Here is a 19,843-nt window from a genome sequence, read left to right as displayed (position 1 = left end):
CCTTCCAGAGGTGAAAGTGGTGGAGATTTATCTCATCTGAAACAAATGAGAAGCTTCTGGCTCAAGCCTGAGTTTACATGTTTGTCTCCACTGCTTCCCAAATCCCAGTGAAATAACAGCAGAGGTGTACAATGGAAATCAATCCATGACTGTACTAAGAACAGGGGTGGCCCTCTGTGCCCAGAAATTTTGATGAATCTCTGAAAGACAGGATGAATACGGGAACATACGGAAGGATAAACTGGAGAGTAGTAAGTTACATCTTGGAACACACTTAGGAAAGTGTGGCAGGTTACCCTTAAATGCTGCTTGAAAAATAGACCACACGCAGAATCCTTTCATGATGATCCTGATAAATAAAAGAAATAATATATTTCCTCACTTTCAATCTGCTGGAAATCGTCCCCAGTTACACTGCAACATTCTTTCTCAAGGTATATTAACCCAGATCTGGACTACTAATGTCATGTTCCTAATCTGGGATCCAAGGACTTGTTGGAGGGTCATGAAGAGTCCTAGAAAGGCCAGGAGGCTTCTGAAGTCATGTGCAAACATTATTGCTTCCTTGAGCATTTTTCTGGGGCCTTAGGTTTATTGCTTTCAGTAGATTGCAAAAAATTCTATGACCCGAAGCTGCAATGCACTGTTAAAGTTTTATGATGACTTTCCCAGTTTCCCATGGCTGGTTAATTGCTGGGCAAGTGTCTCCTCTAGGTTCTTAGTCATCAGTACGTTCTGTCCTTACTACCAAAATCATGCTTTTCAAAATGCTTTTGTGCATATTGTCCTATTTGAGTCTCATAATTGACCATGGAGAAGGAAAGAACATGTATCATTATTCTTACTTGAGAAAGGAATCTTAGACACAGTGAGGTTAAAGGGTTTACCCAAAGTCACATAGCAAGGTAGTGGTAGAGCTGTTATGAGGTTACAGGTCTCAAGGCTCCAGGTCAGTGCTCTTTGCTGCTTCCTTAGTATCCTTACTAATGAGAGAAGTACTTCTGTTCTTTAATGCATCAAATACAGACAAGTAGGAATATGTGCAGACTTCTCTAAAAACCTGGTTCAGCACTCAGGTTGTGATCTTAAAATAAGTCCTCTTCAGAGCCCAAATCCTTCACATATGCTTTTCTCAAATAAGAACTATCATTACAAAGGGAGTGGCAAAGGCAGAGAAAATTCCAGTCCCTTTTTTAAACCTCCTGTGGCATCCACAAGCACTTTCCATGCTCAAATGCCCAGGAAGAGATGACCTTCCCCTCTTTCTGCTCTCTCTCTCTCTCTCTCTCTCTCTCTCTCTGAGAGTCAGTGCATCCTACTGAGCTCTTTCCTTGCTTTTAATTGATGCCATTGGAAAATCAGTGATGACCGCCCATAGTCATCCAGCACGTAATGAGTGGTGAGCCAGTGTCTTTGAGATCAACTAGCAGTCCTTAAAATACAAGCTGTTTGCAGTGATGCCCTGAGCTACTATCCTCTTCTTTTCCCCTCCTTATTTTTTGAGAAGCATCATGCCAGAGAGATTTGTTCCACATCTGCATGCTGACTGGCAGAAGCTGCTGATACACATTTGTCGGTTGCCTTGGCCAGAAACCACAGCAATCAGCTGGAATGGGCTTAGTTGACCATTCCTTGTCTCAATCTACAGGCAAATTTAAAGATATGGCTTTGGGAGGTTCCCAGATAATTGGCTTGCAGCTGGCCTTTGGATAAAACAAACAAACAAACAAACAAACAAACAAAACCCTGTCCTTTGTGGTATATCATTTCTCAGCCTAGGTGAACATTTTCAAATTCCACTGAGGTTTAAGTTACTCATAAGCATTCTGTGGGGGTGGAGAGGGATCGTCTAGAGTGCCATTTTTCACTCTAAATTCTCATTAAGGCAGCTTGGTACTATAGGAAGTTCATGGGCTTTGGATTCAGACTTCAGCTTGTTGGGAAGATTAAATAAGTTAATACACTTTTAAGTACTAAAAATAATGGCTGGCCCATAGTAAACTCTCTGAGTATGTTAACTATTGTGGTAGAGATTAGAGACCATGCCTCTAAAGCCTAGTACATAGTGGTTATTATTTTTACAGGCTTAGTTCAGTGCAGGAAAGCCTCTCAAATTAAATCACCCCTTTTCCTCACCCTGAGTTTGGAGCCAAATTGATGCTCCCTGGAGACATATATTTGTGCCTTAGAAATCACCGTGGATATGAGAACAAAAGGCCTGAACTCCAGTTTTAGCTCTGCCATTAATTAATTGGCCATGTAATCTAGACTAAGGCACTTTAGTCTCTAGGATTTATTCTCTTCATATGAATTGACATCCAGTATGCTATATTGAGTTGAATAGTTTCTCCCCTAAATTAATGTCCATCCAGACCCCAGAATGTGAACTTATTTGGAAATAGGGTCTTTGCAGATATAATTAAGATGAGTTCATACTGGATTAGGTTAAAATTAATCCAGTAAAACTGGTGTCCTTATAAGAGAAAGAAAGATCACAGAGACTCAGGGACAGAGAGATGCACAGGGAGAAGGTCATGTGTTGGTGGAGGCACAGGTTAGAGTGATGTGTCCACAGCCAAGGAACATCAAGTATTGCTGCAACCACCAGAAGCTGGAAAGGGCAAGAGAAGACCCTCCATTGAGCCCCTGAGCCATCAGAGAGGAGAGGCCCTGCTGACACCGTGAGTTCAGACTTCTGGCCTCCAGAACTGTGGGGGAGTAAGTTCCTGTTATTTTAAGTATCACAAAAAAGTACTTGGCTTGTGGTGCTTTGTGATAGCAGCCACAGGAAATAGATACACATCCTCAGGAGTTTTCCAGCTCTAATAGACTTAACTTACTGGGACACACAAAGTTCTGTCCCCTCATTTGACCTCGTCCACCTGTTTTCACCATGCTGATCTCTGGAGGTGTCTTAGATCTGGGCTGGCCCCTAAAAGGCAAAGAGGGGAAAGAAAGGAAACACGGTTGGAGATGGAATGGAGATGGTGGGCAATAGAAGTTAAAACACCAGAAGCAGTCCTGCACAACCTGGGAAAGTGGGATGGAAGGAGAGAGCCTCATGGATGGGGGAAAAAAAAGCCCTGCTAAATTGTGGGCTCCCTCCCAGAGGCAATGAGTCACCAAGGAAAAACGCTGTAAGTTGTTCAGTTAAGCAAAGATAGAAATCTAGGATCCTCATGGTTTGAGGAAGGCTTAGGTTGTGCCATGAATCAGTTCTGAGGATTTGGGATACCTCAAACTTGCATTTGCTAGTACATTTGTAGGGCTCTTCTTAGCAAAATGTTTTTTTAGGCTATTTGTCTCTGGAGGGTGGGGAAGAAATTGACATTTTACCCCTAATATATGCATTCTCCTGGGTATTTTTGCAAACTTTTGTTTTTCTTTTACTTTCGAGAATAACTGTATGATAGTTATTAATAACTCTAGTTTGCAGAGAAGCTGCGATTTGCTCACCATGGCTTGTTACCATCCAGGGGTGAAGCTAAGGTCTGTCTGACAATGAAGACCAGACTCTTAACACTCATCCATTTCTCTTATTCCCATCCATCTCTTTCCTCTTCCTCAGACTCATCCACCCATTTAGAGTGCTCACAGTGTCATTCTGAGTTGCAAAGAAAAATTCAAAGAATCATAAAATGTCAGAATAAGAAGGCACTTTCCCATCTTTTCATTTTAGGAATGAGGAAACTCTTTTACTGCCTTAGTTGTCCCAAGGTGGGTTTTCTTTTTAATCCTTTAAATCTGTCACATCTCTGAAGTGCCTGACTCTTCGAATACACAGAGAAAAAATGACCCCACCAAACAAGTACAGCCAGGAAAGGTGAGCCAAAGCTTGATTGGAAACATCAACTTAGTTCATCCCACTAGACCACACTAGCTCTGGTGAAACCTTGCTATCAAAGAAAAGCCAATGGACAGACCCCTTTTTCTGTGTTCCCGAAATTTCTAGGAACCAGATGGAATTCTTTCAAAGCCTCTTCCATTGATGAGAAAATAATGAAAGACAGAGTTACTTTTGTCTGTGTGGCCTATAAAGGAACATAGAGGTCAGTGTCTAAAAAATGGAGCTCATGGGGGTTCTCAACTCATTCATTCACTTTCTTAGCAACTTGTGATTATCTGAAAGTCATTGATAAGCAGAAACATTAACCAGAGGCAAGCCAGGTATAGATTTCTCATTATTTTAATTTTTTTCCTAGAGAAAAATATTTATTTTTTTATATATTTTGTCATTTATTTTAATTTATTTTTACAACTCTTTGAGATTTTGCTTATATTCAACAAACTGCACATATGTAAGTATATAATTTTTATGAGTCTTGCCATATGTAAACTCCTACAAACTGTCACCACAATTAAGATTTCAAACATTTCCATCACCCACTCCCCCAAATTTCCTGGTGCCCCTTTGCAGTTCTTCCCTCCCTTTGCTCCTACCCCTAGGCAACTATTCATCTACTTTCTGTCACTAGAGATTATATGAATTTCCTAGAGTTTTATATGTATGAATCATACAGTGTATACTCTTTTTTCACTCAGCATAATGCCGTTGAGTTTTATTTGTGTTGTGTCTGTGTCATAGTTTATTCCATTTGATTGGTATACCCTTTGTATGGATAAACTACAATTTATTTATCCATTTGCTTGTTTTTGGGTTGTTTCCAGTTTCACCATTGCTTTCTAACATACATACACAGGATACTTTAACGTGTGTTTCCTTTGATACCTGCATGTGGCTGAATGTTCCTGATCAGAGCACTCTGATTCCATTCTTATCTCTGGGGACTACAACATGACTTTTTCAGTCACAGAAAACCAGCAGTTCAAGAGTCCTCTGGTTCCATTCAGAAACCTGTTAATCATATCTTTTTATGAGTAATCATATTTCTTTGTCTCTATATAAGAGGATTAGGACAGAACTTTAGCAGGCTGCACCAAAACAAAAGGATCAAGCAATAGGTGTTGAAAAGTCACTGAACAATTTTTAAATTTATACCCAAAGACAGAAATTGGAAAAAAAGCCTCAAAGGTCATCATTTCCCAAAGCTTCTTTAAGAAAACATTTGTTCCTCTAGATGATAATAAAGGTGACCCTTGAACAACACAGGTTTGAACTGTGTGGGTCCACTTATACACACACACACACACACACACACACACACACATTTTACAAATACAGGATAGTACTGTAAAGGGATTTTCTCTTATGGTTTTCTTAGTTAAGTTTTCTTCAACTGACCTTATTGTAAGAATACAGTATATAATACATATAACATACAAAACACGTATTCATTGGCTTTATGTTATCGGTAAGGTTTCTGGTCAATAATAGGTTATTATTACTTAAGTTTTCGGGGAGTCAAAAGTTATTCACAGATTTTTGATTGAAAGGAAGTGGAGGCTGGGCAGAACCCCTAAACCCTCATTGTTCAAGGGTCAACTATAGTAGTTTTGTAAATAAAAACAAAATAAACAAAAACGTCTTGATTACTTGGATTTCAGAAACAGCCAGTCAAAGTTAAACAAGTTTAAATTTCTTTATTGCAAGACTTCTCAGAGCATTTAACACATTAATGTTAATATTCACTATACATTCCAAGGGGGTGGTATGGAGTGTGAATTTAATTTGAGTTTCCCAAATGTATTTATCCACCAGAACGTTTTTTTTCTTTTAAACTAGTATTCCACAAAAACATACTTTGAGAAGTGCTCTTTTAGTGACTTAATCATTTCCCAAGGCAATTTTAATGTAAAGTAAAAGAAAATAGATAATGAAATGTAGAAAAACTAAGGTGAGTTAGAGTCAAGATTTTTTTAAGTGGGGGATCCAGGTTTCAGGGAATCCTGTGAATCACAAACAGGTGACTGTCAGTGCATACGGCAGTAGCTAATTCTTATCTCCTTTTTCTAAGTCCTTTGCCCTCAGCATGACAATATTTATACTATTTATATATTTTTCTCATAATAAATAGTTCTTTGATGGGATCTTTTCCCTATGATCTCAGAATTGTTATAGGTAGTTGTTCTCTCAGCTAGCTTCTCTTGGTTCTTGTTCTTCTTCATCATTCCTGGAGGTGGATGGCACTGTGGGGCCATTCCTCAGTGGGTGGGAGACCCACCACTAACACTGGTTAAGCTACATCCAATAGGTGTGCTCTTCACAACAAGAACATGCTGGTACTTATGGGATTCCATAAAGTGCCATGGTTTTGCTTTATGAGCTCTCTACTGTAATCCAAACTCCATAAATGAGCAATTCCTTTGCATAATGAATGGATGAGACTGTTTTATACACTTTTATGTTGTTCCAAGTCTGTGGTTTTACTAAATTTCCACCTCAAAGATATATAATTAGACCCTCAATGATCTGCTATCTTGGCCCTTCCCACCCTCCTCTGGAATCCACAACAATCTCACAGGCTAGTTTCTGACAGGAACAAACACCAAGTAGGGTGTGTATGTGTATGTGTGTGTGTATGTGTGTGTGCATGTATACATGCATATGTCTGCCTATTGGTTTGTATGAGCAGAGGAACATGGCTTCAGTCTTTTAGAAAGTGAGATAGATGGGTTGTATGGGACCTAGGTGCCAAATTTCTCTCTTTTGCTGACCTCTGGCTTTACAGCCCACTATGAGGCCCTTCACCATCATTTCCCCCTACCACCCAGGCCCCAGAGAAGTTTATCTTCTCACTGTCCTCTATATAAGCCTGGTTATTCCTCTAACTCAAGCTTTTTCTCATGTTCCCAATGCTAACACTGGGCTAAAAAGGGCCTTTCCTTCTTCTCTGGTCAATTTTTTTCCTCCAAACTCAGCTCAAACTTCTCTTGTTCCATGAAAGCTTCACTTTTCCCTCTAGTTCTTAAGGATCTTTCTTTTTTCATTATTTTGTACTGTAAGTTAGTTCCACAAAGCTCAGCATTTACATGTTTTGTGTATTTTTATGTTGACTACAGGTTAAGCTCTCCTGGGTTGGGGACCATGTTCTTGCACATGTGCTTAAAATATAGTGATCTCTGACTGCTTTTTGTTTGGGACAAGGGACTGAAGCCACATCTTATGAAGCTTCAGACAGGAGCTCCAAGCTACTGTTGTCATTCATGTTTCTTTATTCACTGGAATTATATAATCATCTTGATTTTCTAGAGTGTTAGAATTTAGGCTGAAGTAGATCCAATCCAGATTCTATCCAAGGTGGAAGTGAAACAGCCATATCAAGAAATGCTATGTCCCTGTTCATAGGCATCTCAGTTTTCATGACAGCCTTATGACCTAGGTGCTATGTGTGTGTTCTTCTAGGCAGAGTCCCTAGCTTGGCCTTAGCTCTGGGAGAAGATTATGGCAGGAAACAGAAGACTCTTAGATGGTGCCAGAGACTGAATGATGTGGTAGAAAAGGTTGTAAGTTTTAGAATCAGACAAATTTGGGGTCATTTCCCGGCTTTGAAATTCCTAATTATGTGACACTGGGCAATTTACCTCACCATTCTGAATTTTAATTTCTTCAAATTTAAAGTGAAATAAATAATGTTGCCAGTAAGGTGGTAAGGAAGATAGACCTTCCATGAAAGTTGATTATTACCAACATCAAAAAAATAGATGGCAATAGATGGCAATAGATGGAGGACAGAGAAAGCAGGCATGATTTATTCTCATACATTCTAATCAGACTTACGACAAGATGAAAAGTAATCTTTTTCCACAGCTATTTCTGAGGCCTACTCAGGATCATCTTATAAAACATCATGTCTTGTGAGTTCCAACCTCAGATTACATGCAAGTCTCCACATCGGCATAACCTGGATGTCCAAGCCAATCTCCAAAATGCAGTTGTGGTACATATATATTCTATCTCTGATTCCTCTCCTGCTTTACAGTATGACCTAAGTGGTCTCAACTCCCTAAGTCCTATTTTCTGTTCCCCAGAGGGACAGATGCACTTCCCATCCATATATACTGCTGTTTATAAACTTAAAGGAATATGCCATGAAAGAGTTAAAACAGTCTCATCAACAACTAACTCAAGGAATGTTATTGGTGAAAGAGGACTAGAGATTATCAAATGGAAGCTTTCACTTACAGATAGGGAGACTGAGGTCCAGAGAGAAGAAACTGATCATGCTAAAGAATACAGCAAATGTTAAAACCAGGCCTCAAGCAGCAATTGTGTGATTTTCAGTTCAGTTCCTTGACATCAAACTGTAAGGCCTTCTGTTCATTGAAGAAAAACCAATGAGTTGGACCCTTCCATTACATCTTTGGCATTCCTAAGAGCTAGGTAAATTTCTTCCAAATCATGGCTATTCTTTTCTCTTGCTAAGAGAAAAGAAAGGAGTAATGTCAACTCCACCAAATAAATTTTATATTAATGGATTCAGAAGGCAAAATCTGAAAGTAGAGTATGTTAAGTCTTTGAATCTACATATACAGTTATTCACTTAACTAGTTCTGATGCTGGTATGTATATAGCATTCAATTATTCACATAGACAAAAAAAAAACCCACATGCACACATATTATAATCTTTGCTTTATACCAAAACTTGGTGGCTTAAACCAACAACCATTTTATTTCCTCACAAGTCTATGTATCAACAATTTGGGTGGGCTCAACTCTGGAAGAAGGTCCTGACAGAAAGTGGAAAACTACTAGGTGGTGCCAGAGTTGGCATGTGGTGTTTCATGTGGTGGGAATGGGTGGTCTGAGATGGCCTCATTCACATGTCTGGTGGTCAGTGCCTGCTGTCATCCAGGCCCCTCTCTTCATGTGGTCTCTCATTCTCAAGAAGGCTAGCTCAGGCTTGTCACATGGTAATGGCAGAATTCTAATCTAAGGGAACAAGAGTGAAGCTGTAGGTCCTGCTTCCTCAACTAAGAAACCATACTATAGCATATCTACCATATTCTAGTTGTCAAAGCAAGTCACTGGGGGAGTCAAGATTCGAGGAAATGAGACATAAACTCCACTTCTTGATAAGTAGAGCAAAGTCTCATTAAAAGGGGCATGGATACAGGCATGGGATAGGTTATTTTTGTGCTTATTTACTCTGTCTTCCTCTAACTCAATCTTAAGCCCCCAGGGTGACCTCTGCTCTTCTCCCTGATGGGCTGGAGAGGTGTGAGGACAGTTTCTGAGCTTCTTGAGATAGCTGTAGAGGGACATACTTGCTGCTCCACCGAGGTCTTTCCCTGGGCTCCCACTCCCTGGCCTCCTCCTCTCCACTCTCTTCTGGAGCAGCCAGCCTCAGCTCCCACCTCTCCTTCTTTGGCAGTGGTAACCTGTCTCTTACATGCCTGGATACCTGTGGACTCCTTTAGCTCACAGGGACTCAGGCCTGGAGCTTTCTTCCAGACAAGGCTAGGAGGTTCTCCTCAAGTCCTCAGTACTGTGACCTCTGGAATGCTTCTTCTAAAGGCTACATACTCTCATTGATTTACCCCAGAAGACCTAGAGTTCAGACCACCTAGACACTTTACTTTTTTTGTGGCTTTGTCTTTCCCTATGCATGAAAGGTGGATGAACTCTACCCACTCTCTTGTCCAAAGTTGTCAAAGGAGAGAAAATGAAATCAAATATGGAAAGATACTGTTTTATTTCACAAATTTTTACTGAGTACCTTGAGGATACTTAACACTCTGCTAGACCCTTTGGGTGATAGAAAATATACAGGGAAAGTTCTTTGCTTTCAAGGGGTTTACAACATAGTAAGAGATCAAATATCTGTGCAGAAAATAAGAACATAATTTTGTATTAGGCCTACTACTATCTCACTGAATATTCCTTCATTTCTTTCCCCTTTGCAACCTATGGTCTTTAGAATTGATTTACTTGTTCTTCTTCCCACCCACCAATCCATCCATCCATCCATCTATTTGGCCACCTACTCATTTGCAGGGTACAATAAAGTACTAGTCTAAATACTGGAGATACAAAGAAGACAGGCTCTGCCCTGGGGAAGGGATGTTGACTATGTAGTAGAAGACAAATGTAGTACAATAAAAAGCCTTGGCTTAAAAGATGAACTGTGGCTAAATTCCCCCTACATTGAATTGTAATAATCTCTCTATCTGTTCCACTCAATTTAGGTCTTATATTATAATCTCAGTATCCCTATTACTTCACATAGTTCCCAGCCCAAATAAGAACTCAGTAAATGTTGAATAAAAGAATGAGCAAAATAAATTACTGTCATGTAACCCCTTTCTATGTCTGTTTTCTCATGTGAGAAAATGTGTGTTGGCCTTAGAGAGGCTAAATAAATACAGTACTCTATATGCCTAGTGGGATGCAATATCTAGATTAATATATATTTCCATTTTACTTCCTTGTTTGACATGGGCATATCTCTTTCTTAGTCTCAACTCCTTTTTACAGTTTAATAATGAAGGGGCCAGACTACTATCTAAGATCTTGATCCAGTTTGATTCCAAATACTAGATAATAGTCTAGTGCTTGGCATCAATCCTGAGAAAGGTTCTGTGTGCTTTTTGTAGATATTACATTGTACTTGCTGCATATCAATTATCAATTAAATATGAGTCATCTGTGGGATGCTTTAGGCTCCACACGGATAATATCTTAGTGTTGCTTAGAAAACTATAGTAGGGAATGTTCCTAACAGTGAGCTCAGTACCACCAGCAGTTTTCTTTTTCTTCTTCCTTTCCTCCAATACAGGCCACTATTTTTTATTGATTGAGTGGAGTTCAGGATGACTTTTTAACTATTGTCTCTGTTACAGGTCTGAAAAGCAAAGCTGCTTGGATGAGACTTTGATATTAACGAGTGTGCAGGGAGGGGGGAATGCTCTATTTGGTGGTCCAAAATGGCATTTGGGGGCCCCCTGCTGTCAGCCACCAGGGGTTTAGACAAGAAAACTCCGGAATTTGGTCTGCATTGCCCTCTGGTGGTTAAGACTGACTTTTTAACAGGCAAGGAAGTCTATTCCCGGGCCAGGCCAAACTGCAGAGCAAGGATACATCAGTTGCAGCGAGTTTCCTCAGCACTTCTTATGCTGTCCAACATACTGTGAAGTTGCACAAGAAGAATAAGGAATTGACCTTCCCCTGGAGAATACTTGCCTTCTGGACTTCTCCCCATCATTCATTTACTCATTCATCCATATCTTCAACAACATTCATTGAGCATCTTCTATGTTTCAGCACCATAAAGGGTGCTGGGGTAACAAAAGTAAAGAAAACAAACAAGCTTTCCCCTCATGGGTTTCCTTACTCATATCCCTGCTGTAATTAGCCTGGCCTTTGAAACACTCACATAGTCACATACTCCTGTCAAATTTGCTTACATCTAATAGCCAGTGAATCCCTTGCTAAGGCGTTGCATGGTTAGAACTTAAGATGTTCTCCTTCTATAGGGTATTTAGGGTTTAGTCAAGAGGGGGCTACAAAAGAGAAAAACCTCAAAGACTGAAAGGAATGTATTACAAATCAGTGGAATTTCAGGTATTGGAGGTGGGAGGTTTGGGGACAAAATTGGGAAATTCCTTGCATTCTCCAAAGCACACCACCTAAGTCCCTTCCTGCTCTGCGCATAAATGACCAGTTCTGCCAGCTATGTCTCACCCCCCAAGGTTGGTTGGGGTCACTTTGAGAGCAGTGGGAGATATGAAATAACCCTGGACTCCAAGGACTCCAAGGACTCCAAGGACTCCCTATGGAATTTCTCTTTCCCATATAAATAAGGAAGAGAAATCCCAATATTAATTGTTCCTAGTTCTGTCCTCAAGGAGTTTATAACATTCTAATAGAATAGAGAAGTTACACACATACATAATTAGAAGAAAAACACAGATAAGGGTCAGAAGAGTTCTAAGTGGGAACAGAGGTTACTTATGGCTAGAAGGACCAGGGAAGACATCATGAGGAGAGGTATGTGATATGTCATATTATTATTTGAGGAAGTCAAGCTTTGCTGCAGGAGGAAGCCTGGTGATTGAAGAGGATATTTGGGCGGCAATTGGGGAAGTGAAGCTCAATGTCCAGGGACTAGAAAGTTTGAGGACACTGTTCTCATTTGGCTTTTGGAGATGATCTCCAGAATTGATAGTCTAATAATTAGATAAAATCTGATAATCTAATAATAGCCAGGGCTATTTGCAGTCCCTTCCCATTCCACCCTTCACTCCCTGGGTGCTAGGGAGTCACATCACTGAGTTTAAAGGTTATTACCTTGGATGGCCTCAATTGCCATGTGCCTCAGACCTGAGCAGATCCATTAAAGCTTTGAGTTTCTATGAAATTTGCATATGGTGACCAAGTCAGCTCAATGGCAAGTTTCTTCCTAATAATTTTAGGGTTCTCTTTTTTCTCTTTTTATAGGTATTTACAACTCTGCTATATTTTAGACTGGCAAGAAAATGGGAATTAGCTTTTGTTTGGGAAATGCAATGCTTTGGTTATATATTTTTTGTATTTTGAAGCTGGGTTGGGTGCTGGGGTGCAGTGATATTGTTGTGCATCTTGCATACATCTCCTGGAAATTTGGAACAGTGGAACACCTGAAAGACTTGTGGTGGGGTTAGTTCACATTTGGGGTGTGGAAGGAACCACACTCAACAGGCTCCTGTGGTGAAGAAACAGCCTTGTTTATACCTAGGAGTCTTTCAGAGATCACACTGACAGGCCACAGGGGAGAACTGGGAGCAGAATGTCACCCTTTATGTGTTACTGAGGATAATGTTTCATCTCAGTCACCACACTGAGGTTCATTGCACCCAGATTTGCTGTTTTTCTGCCTCCTGCCTCCAGAGGGCGATCTAGCCACAGCTCTTTTGGCACAGGTAGCAGGATTAAGGGTTAAGGCAGGTCCTGATCACACATTTCCCTTCTTTTTCTCTTATTTTGTGCCTGCACACATACCCCTGTGTTTGGTCCAGAGAAAACAGAAGATCCTACATAGGTCTTTGAGCCTAAGCCACATGTTGCTGTGAAACGTCTCCTGATGAGTCCTGAATTGGGATAATATAGGGCTTGCACAACCAATAATCATGTGCTTTCCAAAGCAAGTGCTTTGGAAAATGTCATGGGGAGGACATGTGATCTGCTGGCTACAATTAGGCATTCCTAAGTCCTTGGTCACCAGATGTCAGCATCTGTTTGTTTCTAATGCACTGTTGATTATGCCTCTATCTTATTCAGGAATCCTGACCCCTTAGCAAAGGCCTTTCACAATCTGTTCTCAGCTGACCAAGCCACTTTCATTTTCTCTGCAATTGCTGCTGGCCATATGAAACTTCTTGTTAACCCTGGACCCTTCCCTAGACTCCTTCCAGATGTTATACCTTTTACACACTAGTTCTTTTTCTGGGAGTTTCTTTTTCACTACTTTTTGATTGGAAAAAAATCCTTCCTTTTCTTCAAGAGACAGCACAAGTATATCATCTTTGGTAAAATTTCTCTAACTACCCCAACCTGAGTTGAGCTCCTCTCTCTGAAACAATACTGCGATATTCTACAGAGTGTGATGTATTGTACCTGGCTGTCTTCCCCGAGCCGTAAGGGACCCTGTCATATTCATCTTTGTGTACCTAGGTCCTAGCATCATATCTGACATGTATTAGGTGCTCAAGAAATATCTGTTGAATGGTTGATAAGTGTGTGCATGCACATGTGCCATTCTTAGCATACAGAGAGTTCCTGGGGTGGGAAAGAACATGCCAAGTCCCTGGCTCTGTGTCAGTAGACTGCATCCTTGATACTAGTTGTCATGCTTCAGAAACAAATAGGGGAATGTAAGCTGCCATCTGTGCTGAACCACAGGGAACAGACTGCTGTATGGTTATCTAGGTGGCCCAGTGCGGCCTGACCATGAATAATTTCCAACGAACTAAGCTTCACAGGGCCCCTGAGCAGATAGTTATCATTTGAAACCATTCCAGCCTCTTTAGCAGAATCTGGATTTTTATTACTACCTGACTGGATGTGAGGCCTGCTTCCTTTGACTTCCTGGGTTGGAGAAGCCAGACAACTTCTGGGCTATAAGATGATAAGTTTCTACCACAGCCTGCTGTTGCCATTCTCTTTAATTCTGTCATTTCCTTTCCATTCAGAAGGCCTAACTCCATAGTCCACCACCCTTTTCTGTGGTGTCCACTTCTAAGTGACCAGGTATAGTTCACTGACCTGTAAGGGGCATGGGTGGGGAGGCAAGGTCCTCAAATTTTTAGATTTGTGGTATATATATCATGGGAAAGGCCACGTTCCAGAAGCATCTTGAGTGTGAAAAGAAAAAAGTCTCACTTCTCTTCCACTTTCTACTGAGTGGGAGGCTGGGGTTGGGTCATGGCTGGTCTCTGGATCTCTGATCACCAAGGAGGATGTTCCCAATAGACATGACCCACTCATGGCAGCTGCAATGTCCTGGGAATGACCAAGAATTCTACTTAGATTTGGAATCTGAAGAAAGAAAATAAACAAATTGGCCCAGGACACCCAGCCACCTGCAGCTAAAAACTTCTGTGTCTTGTTCAAGCTTTAGTGAGTCTGCTTTATTGAGTCAGGGCTAACTTACTTTCTCCCAGTGACCACCTCCCACTTCTTCTACTGTGCTGCCCCCCTTCCCCACCTCCCCAGTAAGTTCCAAGAACCTCTGCAACGTTTGTATGCATTCTGAGTTGGAGCCCAGTCTTGGAACATTACAGTTGTTTATTTGTTTTTTGTTTTTGTTTTTGTTTTTGTTTTATTTTGTTTTTCCAGAGAGGATAGTTTGCTGAGCCCAGTGCTTAGATTACTGTAATTCTATCTGATCTGCTGCCTCATAGTGTTGTGTCACTGACTTCCAGCCCCAGGCCATCTAAATTCAAGACATAAATCACTTGCTGCCAGCACACTGCTTCCCTAGACAAGAACCCATGATGGATCTCTGTTGCTTTTTGAATCCAAACTACTGCCTGGTTTTCAAGAGGCTTCATATTCTTCTGTTTTTATATTCAACCAACTGTATCTCTATCCTCTGCTTTGCCAACACAGTTGTCTTTATCCTTCCCCTGAACCTCCCACCTCTTAAGAAGTCCTAGAGCCAAAAAAAAAAAAAAAAGAAAAAAAAAAGAAATAGCCTGCCCCCCCAAAAATATCAGGTTTATTTTTATGTTCTGGTCTACAATCTCTACCAGTGTTTGCTTCTTTATCCCAATGTTACTCATCTTTGAGACAAATTTCAAATCCCACTACCTAGACAATTTGAATCCACACTGACATCTTTCTAGATGGCGCAGGGTACTTTGTCTGCACCAGACATGCTGGCATGTGATTATGTTTGAGATGCTGGTGTTGAGTTGTTTTATACTTATTTACCCAATCAGTAATCATTCACTGAATGCTTATTATTATAGTCCAGATATTGGGTTTATTCATTAATCTAGGAGTCATCCCTGATTCCTTTCTCTTCACCCCAAAATGTGTGTTGTTCCAGCTGCTTCTTTACACATCACTCCTTCTGCCTTACCCACTATCTCCTGTCTATTCTTCTAAAACTGGTTTCCCACTTCCCTTCTTGCTTCTATGCAACCCATTCTCCACAAAACTCAGTGAATTTTAAAGAAGGAAGTCAGATCATATTATTTAATCACCTTGGTTAAAACCACCCAGTGGTTCTCTATTACACTTAGAATCAAACAGAAATATAAGATAAAGTAAACCCCCTCTCCCTATGGCTTATAAGACTGCTTGTTGTTTGTTCTCTGCCCACTTCTCCAGCCACGTCCTGCTCTCTCCTGCTAGCCACTGGGATCAGCCTTCCCCACCTGCTCTCCATTTCTGCAGTCCCCAGTTCATTCCAGCAGGCAAGACTTTATACTTTCTGTTTCTGCCTTGGGTGCTCTTTCCAGATGTTCATGCCACTAACACTGTGTCATCATTTGGGGTTTAACTCGAATGTTATGGACTTAGAGAAGCCTCCCATGACTGTATTATTAAATGTTCCCTCCTGGTTCATCTCTTTCCCATGGCTTTGTTTTATTTTCTTTGTAGCATTCATCTTATTCATTGGTTTATTTTATTGCTCCCCACCCCTACCCCTCCCGAATGCAAATTCCAGGAAGTTACTTGTCAGTCTGCTAGCTTGCCAGCACCTAGAACAGCGCCTGGCACCCTGGAGATTCAATATTTGTTGAAATAATGGGATGAGTGAGTTGTTAGATGATTTTGTGAATAAATGTATCCACAGTGAATAAACACAACCCTGCTTCAAATAGTTCACAGAATGCTTGTAAAGGAGAGAGACTAACAAACATTTCCAACCCAAGGAAACAAAAGCACTATAGAGATATGTGTAAAAGCACTATTTGAACATTGATGAGGGAATAATTATATCTCTTTCCTATGAATGAATCTAATCTCTTTTGCTTATATAAGTTCCATAAGAACAAACTGTATCTTATACTTCTATTATATCCCCCACTGCCATGGTTTCCAAATGCCAGTCCCTGGACAAGATGCAGCAGAATCACCTGGGGAGCTTAAAAAACATCACAGACATCTGATTCTGATTCTGCAAGTATGACTGGAGCCCTAGGATATGTCTTTGTATGAAAATCCCCTGGGTAGTTCTGAAGCATACTGGCTTGGGAACCACGATGACACACTGCCCAATACTGGACTGGATGCCTGCCTGAACTGAAATAAACCCATCTCTGCTTGGCTCCATTCTTTTTCTGACCAGCCTCAGCTGAGCTCAGGGTAGATTACCAAGTGTGTCTGAGGTTCCTGTGACCAGTGGGGACAGTAAATATAAGAAGATATGAGCAATCATTCCTTTTTCCTAGCATGATGGCTTCAGTGTTGCTCGTCTCTCTTCACAGGGATGGTTATTACCAACCTTACAGGTCATTTTATCTTTTCAACTGCATAGCACACAGGCATCTCCTATCAGTCCCACTCCTTGTGAATACCACTGCAACATGGAGAAATTGGCTCCACGAATTACACAGATGCCCTTCTTTTCCATGGGTTAAAGGGCATGCGCATGTGTGTGTGTATGTTTGTGTGCTGATGTCAGATACATGTCTGTGAGTCAGATCACAAGGGAGGATTGACTGACTTCCATAGGTTCTGGTGTTTATTTGCTGGAGGACTGGTGCACTGGAGGGCAAGGTAAGAAGTGAGTTCTCTCCAGTATCAGGAAACCTTTGGGCAGCCTTAACCCATCATGTCTTGACTTGTACTTGGGGAGGACTCCATCTGAGAGTGGCTGGGAAAATAGGACTGACCAGCAGATTTCATGAATGCTGGGGATTCCAGAATTTGTATGCAGGAGGGACTTAGAGGTGACAATATTTTGAAAAGAGAGCTAAATAAAGGCCTTCCTAGAAACCATATTTTAGAACAGTACATTATTTGTACTTGGATTGTCTGCTGGTTAGGTGTAGCCTAGGGGTCTGATATAGATTATAGGGAGTGAACACCAGAGTTTTCCCCACTACCCCAATGCTGTTTGCCCATGTCACCTGTCTAGGTCTCTGACTAATGTCACATCTGCTCTTAAGACTTAATCTTGGAAACAAAGTTTCCTTAAATCACATCTTGCCTCCTTTATTCCTTTCTATCTTTCTTAATTCTCTTTTATACTGGTTAAGATCATCACAAAAGCTATACACTCTCATCTAGGTTTGCTTTTCAGTACTCTGGCTACAGATGTGCAGACTCTATGTACATCATAGAGTTTATATCAACTACCTGGAACATGGGTAGGAATGAGGAAGGAAGGGAAGGGGCTTCCCCCTGACCATGGACTAAGGCTCATGCCTTTATCAGAGGAAATGTCTCAATACTGCATACAGAGAGATATTTATTCCTCTTCTGCTATAGCATGTTTTGTATGGAGTTGAGGGTTGACTTTCAAGCCCATGATACAGTAAAAACAGCAACTTAGAAGGGAGCAGAGATTGCTAGGACAAGGTATAATGAGAGTAGGGATAAAAAGATAGATGGATTGACTCTCAGTGAAGAACATGCTGAGGTTGGAACTCAGGATAGGCTACATTTCACCGGGGGCTTACATTGTCAGGTGGCCTAGGAACAAAAGCACCCAGTTTCACACTCAGGTTCTACCGCTAATTCCCTGTGCGGCAATAGACAAGTCTGTTAAATCTCTCTGGGACCTCAGTTTTTTCATCTGTAAATAGCAATAATAACAACCCCAAATACCCTTGGATTCCTATAAGATGCAGGACCCGTATCAGGGTGCTATTTTCTCAGTTTTACTTACCTGTTCTATTATTTGCTTTATGCCAAAATAAACTTGTCTATTGTAAAAATAACTTACTTGTAAAAGAGAAAAAAAAAAGAAATGGAATAATTCAGAAGTAGAGTCAAAAGAGAAAATACTCTACCTCTTCACATATCCTTTTTCCTTGTGCCACCCCTGCCCCCCACATCTTATTCCTCACTGTTCCTAGAATGGAACATATTCCTTCTGATCTAATAGTGCTTTGTAAAACCTATACAGAATACAGGGGCGCCTGGGTGGCACAGTCGGTTAAGCGTCCGACTTCAGCCAGGTCACGATCTCTCGGTCCGGGAGTTCGAGCTCCGCGTCGGGCTCTGGGCTGATGGCTCAGAGCCTGGAGCCTGTTTCCGATTCTGTGTCTCCCTCTCTCTCTCTGCCCCTCCCCCGTTCATGCTCTGTCTCTCTCTGTCCCCAAAATAAATAAACGTTGAAAAAAAAAATTAAAAAAAAAATAAAGATTTCCATAAGCATTGTAAAAATACATAGAAGTACCAGAATTGAAAAAAAGACCTTCCATCCTTCAGACAATTCACTTAGATGGAAAGTTCATTCTCCACCTATGCTATTCTTCTGCTTCACAGTTACCACAAAGTTTACAACATGTATAACTAGTTGAGAAGTTAATTCCTCCCAGGTATGTAGAGCAGATGCCAAAGGCAACTGGTGAAATTACTCTCACCAGTTTCCTTTATCAGCACAAATTTGTCTTGATCTTTTGATTTGTGTCTTTCTTTTCTCTTTTCTTCCTTCTTTTCTTTTCTTCCTTCTTTTCTTTCTTTCTTTCTTTCTTTCTTTCTTTCTTTCTTTCTTTCTTTCCTTCTTCTTCCTTTCTTTCATATGGGCCACTTCATGAATTTGTATGCCATCCTTACACAAGGGCTGTGCTAATCTCTATATTGTTCCAATTTTTGTATGTGTGCTGCTGAAGCCAGCACTCTGTTTCTTTATCTTGGTGCCTTCTCTCCCAAATTTTCATCACCTTCAAGATTAGCTAAATTAGCGACAAAAATTTGCCTTCTCCTCAATTTTGGTTCTGCCTTTTCTGGTTGGACTTTGTTTCTTCAGTCCATTGTGTCTAGCTTTGGTCAGCTTTAAAGCCTTCAAGCCAGGAACATTCTCCTGTTTCCTTGTGGATGGCTCAGGGGTTTGGGTGAGGGGAGCATCCTTCCCACTTTGGAAAGACAACATCGCATGGTATAAATTCTCCCGGACTTAGAATCAGGAGTCCCAGATCTGAGATCTGTAGTATGGTCTTCAATTTTTCTCCTTTGGATGTCGGATTTCTTCTCTGTAGAAAGATCCAGCTTAGATGTTTTTGGATTCTGGGATTCTGTCCTTAGTCATGATTTGCCTGTTAATGTTTGCCTACAGTGGAATGCCATGTTCCATTCTTGCTCCTATGGCTTGGTTCTTTGGCCTGCATTTGGAAACTCATAATGTGAGCCCCCAAAGAGAGGGGCCAGTTACTCCTCAGGGTGTTCAGTCTTCCAACTGTGCCTACAGTCTCAGGGTAGAAAAATATAGAAGGATTGGCATCCAGGTGGACCATTTCTCATCAAGAAGACAGGCTTAAATTAGCCTCAATTTGGGGCTCAAGAA

General features: G+C 40.9%; 1 non-coding gene across 1 annotated transcript; it reads right to left on the bottom strand.

Moving 5' to 3' along the window:
• Positions 1 to 19,075: 19,075 nt before the first annotated feature.
• Positions 19,076 to 19,179, bottom strand: LOC113604732 (U6 spliceosomal RNA). Its single transcript, XR_003426754.1, has one exon. It is a non-coding gene; the product is annotated as a U6 spliceosomal RNA (small nuclear RNA).
• Positions 19,180 to 19,843: the final 664 nt, after the last annotated feature.

Source organism: Acinonyx jubatus, chromosome B1 (assembly GCF_027475565.1).
Source record: "Acinonyx jubatus isolate Ajub_Pintada_27869175 chromosome B1, VMU_Ajub_asm_v1.0, whole genome shotgun sequence".
Lineage (NCBI taxonomy): Eukaryota > Metazoa > Chordata > Mammalia > Carnivora > Felidae > Acinonyx > Acinonyx jubatus.
Note: the sequence above shows the minus strand (reverse complement) of the source record. Positions and strands in the feature narration are given on the sequence as shown.